Source organism: Hypomesus nipponensis, chromosome 10, assembly GCF_054491055.1.
Source record: "Hypomesus nipponensis isolate SF chromosome 10, ASM5449105v1, whole genome shotgun sequence".
NCBI lineage: Eukaryota > Metazoa > Chordata > Actinopteri > Osmeriformes > Osmeridae > Hypomesus > Hypomesus nipponensis.
Window position 1 is genome coordinate 1,045,001 of NC_140370.1, and position 2,500 is coordinate 1,047,500.

The window sequence follows — 2,500 nt, forward strand, 5'->3', positions numbered from 1 at the left end:
ATACCAGCCTGGCAACGCCCGATCTCGTCTGATCTCGGAAGCTAAGCAGGGTCGGGCCTGGTTAGTACTTGGATGGGAGACCGCCTGGGAATACCAGGTGCTGTATGCTCTTTTGCTCATTCACTTAGAAATTGACATCTTGCAATATGCACAAGTAGTCCTTCATGAAAGGGGCTGGAAGCTGTTTTCATTTTGACATGAGAGAGAGCGAGAGAGAGACTACCTTGCATTGTCAATTGCTAAATTTGTATATGGATAAGTAGCCTATGGTTGTCAACTTATTTCGTACGGCCATACCAGCCTGGCAACGCCCGATCTCGTCTGATCTCGGAAGCTAAGCAGGGTCGGGCCTGGTTAGTACTTGGATGGGAGACCGCCTGGGAATACCAGGTGCTGTATGCTCTTTTGCTCATTCACTTAGAAACTGAAATCTTGCAATATGCACAAGTAGTCCTTCATGAAAGGGGCTGGAAGCTGTTTTCATTTTGACACGAGAGAGAGAGAGAGAGAGAGAGAGAGACCACCTTGCATTGTCAATTGCTAAATCTGTATATGGATAAGTAGCCTATGGTTGTCAACTTATTTCGTACGGCCATACCAGCCTGGCAACGCCCGATCTCGTCTGATCTCGGAAGCTAAGCAGGGTCGGGCCTGGTTAGTACTTGGATGGGAGACCGCCTGGGTATACCAGGTGCTGTATGCTCTTTTGCTCATTCACTTAGAAATTGACATCTTGCAATATGCACAAGTAGTCCTTCATGAAAGGGGCTGGAAGCTGTTTTCATTTGACACGAGAGAGAGAGAGAGAGAGAGAGACCACCTTGCATTGTCAATTGCTAAATCTGTATATGGATAAGTAGCCTATGGTTGTCAACTTATTTCGTACGGCCATACCAGCCTGGCAACGCCCGATCTCGTCTGATCTCGGAAGCTAAGCAGGGTCGGGCCTGGTTAGTACTTGGATGGGAGACCGCCTGGGAATACCAGGTGCTGTATGCTCTTTTGCTCATTCACTTAGAAACTGAAATCTTGCAATATGCACAAGTAGTCCTTCATGAAAGGGGCTGGAAGCTGTTTTCATTTTGACACGAGAGAGAGAGAGAGAGAGAGAGAGAGAGAGAGAGAGAGAGACCACCTTGCATTGTCAATTGCTAAATCTGTATATGGATAAGTAGCCTATGGTTGTCAACTTATTTCGTACGGCCATACCAGCCTGGCAACGCCCGATCTCGTCTGATCTCGGAAGCTAAGCAGGGTCGGGCCTGGTTAGTACTTGGATGGGAGACCGCCTGGGAATACCAGGTGCTGTATGCTCTTTTGCTCATTCACTTAGACATTGACATCTTGCAATATGCACAAGTAGTCCTTCATGAAAGGGGCTGGAAGCTGTTTTCATTTTGACATGAGAGAGAGCGAGAGAGAGACTACCTTGCATTGTCAATTGCTAAATTTGTATATGGATAAGTAGCCTATGGTTGTCAACTTATTTCGTACGGCCATACCAGCCTGGCAACGCCCGATCTCGTCTGATCTCGGAAGCTAAGCAGGGTCGGGCCTGGTTAGTACTTGGATGGGAGACCGCCTGGGAATACCAGGTGCTGTATGCTCTTTTGCTCATTCACTTAGAAACTGAAATCTTGCAATATGCACAAGTAGTCCTTCATGAAAGGGGCTGGAAGCTGTTTTCATTTTGACACGAGAGAGAGAGAGAGAGAGAGAGAGAGAGAGAGACCACCTTGCATTGTCAATTGCTAAATCTGTATATGGATAAGTAGCCTATGGTTGTCAACTTATTTCGTACGGCCATACCAGCCTGGCAACGCCCGATCTCGTCTGATCTCGGAAGCTAAGCAGGGTCGGGCCTGGTTAGTACTTGGATGGGAGACCGCCTGGGAATACCAGGTGCTGTATGCTCTTTTGCTCATTCACTTAGAAACTGAAATCTTGCAATATGCACAAGTAGTCCTTCATGAAAGGGGCTGGAAGCTGTTTTCATTTTGACACGAGAGAGAGAGAGAGAGAGAGAGAGAGAGAGAGAGAGAGACCACCTTGCATTGTCAATTGCTAAATCTGTATATGGATAAGTAGCCTATGGTTGTCAACTTATTTCGTACGGCCATACCAGCCTGGCAACGCCCGATCTCGTCTGATCTCGGAAGCTAAGCAGGGTCGGGCCTGGTTAGTACTTGGATGGGAGACCGCCTGGGTATACCAGGTGCTGTATGCTCTTTTGCTCATTCACTTAGAAACTGAAATCTTGCAATATGCACAAGTAGTCCTTCATGAAAGGGGCTGGAAGCTGTTTTCATTTTGACACGAGAGAGAGAGAGAGAGAGAGAGAGAGAGAGAGACCACCTTGCATTGTCAATTGCTAAATCTGTATATGGATAAGTAGCCTATGGTTGTCAACTTATTTCGTACGGCCATACCAGCCTGGCAACGCCCGATCTCGTCTGATCTCGGAAGCTAAGCAGGGTCGGGCCTGGTTAGTACTTGGATG

The 2,500-nt window shown here is 47.4% G+C and overlaps 9 non-coding genes across 9 annotated transcripts in view; all 9 read left to right on the plus strand.

Annotated features, from left to right (window-relative positions):
• LOC146270380 (5S ribosomal RNA) overlaps nucleotides 1–109 on the plus strand; it is a 119-nt gene extending 10 nt beyond the window's left edge. Inside the window, exon 1 of the ribosomal RNA XR_014767356.1 lies at nucleotides 1–109. This exon is cut by the window's left edge and continues 10 nt beyond it. This is a non-coding gene — a ribosomal RNA (5S ribosomal RNA).
• A 174-nt stretch (nucleotides 110–283) lies between these two features.
• On the plus strand, nucleotides 284–402 carry LOC146270381 (5S ribosomal RNA). Its single transcript, XR_014767358.1, has one exon. It is a non-coding gene; the product is annotated as a 5S ribosomal RNA (ribosomal RNA).
• Nucleotides 403–584: 182 nt separating this feature from the next.
• LOC146270382 (5S ribosomal RNA) lies at nucleotides 585–703 on the plus strand. The gene has a single exon (XR_014767965.1). It is a non-coding gene; the product is annotated as a 5S ribosomal RNA (ribosomal RNA).
• Nucleotides 704–880: 177 nt separating this feature from the next.
• Nucleotides 881–999, plus strand: LOC146270383 (5S ribosomal RNA). Its single transcript, XR_014767359.1, has one exon. It is a non-coding gene; the product is annotated as a 5S ribosomal RNA (ribosomal RNA).
• Nucleotides 1,000–1,195: 196 nt separating this feature from the next.
• On the plus strand, nucleotides 1,196–1,314 carry LOC146270384 (5S ribosomal RNA). The gene has a single exon (XR_014767360.1). It is a non-coding gene; the product is annotated as a 5S ribosomal RNA (ribosomal RNA).
• A 174-nt stretch (nucleotides 1,315–1,488) lies between these two features.
• On the plus strand, nucleotides 1,489–1,607 carry LOC146270385 (5S ribosomal RNA). The gene has a single exon (XR_014767361.1). It is a non-coding gene; the product is annotated as a 5S ribosomal RNA (ribosomal RNA).
• A 188-nt stretch (nucleotides 1,608–1,795) lies between these two features.
• Nucleotides 1,796–1,914, plus strand: LOC146270386 (5S ribosomal RNA). Its single transcript, XR_014767362.1, has one exon. It is a non-coding gene; the product is annotated as a 5S ribosomal RNA (ribosomal RNA).
• A 194-nt stretch (nucleotides 1,915–2,108) lies between these two features.
• LOC146270387 (5S ribosomal RNA) lies at nucleotides 2,109–2,227 on the plus strand. The gene has a single exon (XR_014767966.1). It is a non-coding gene; the product is annotated as a 5S ribosomal RNA (ribosomal RNA).
• A 188-nt stretch (nucleotides 2,228–2,415) lies between these two features.
• Nucleotides 2,416–2,500, plus strand: part of LOC146270388 (5S ribosomal RNA) — a 119-nt gene continuing 34 nt past the window's right edge. Inside the window, exon 1 of the ribosomal RNA XR_014767363.1 lies at nucleotides 2,416–2,500. This exon is cut by the window's right edge and continues 34 nt beyond it. This is a non-coding gene — a ribosomal RNA (5S ribosomal RNA).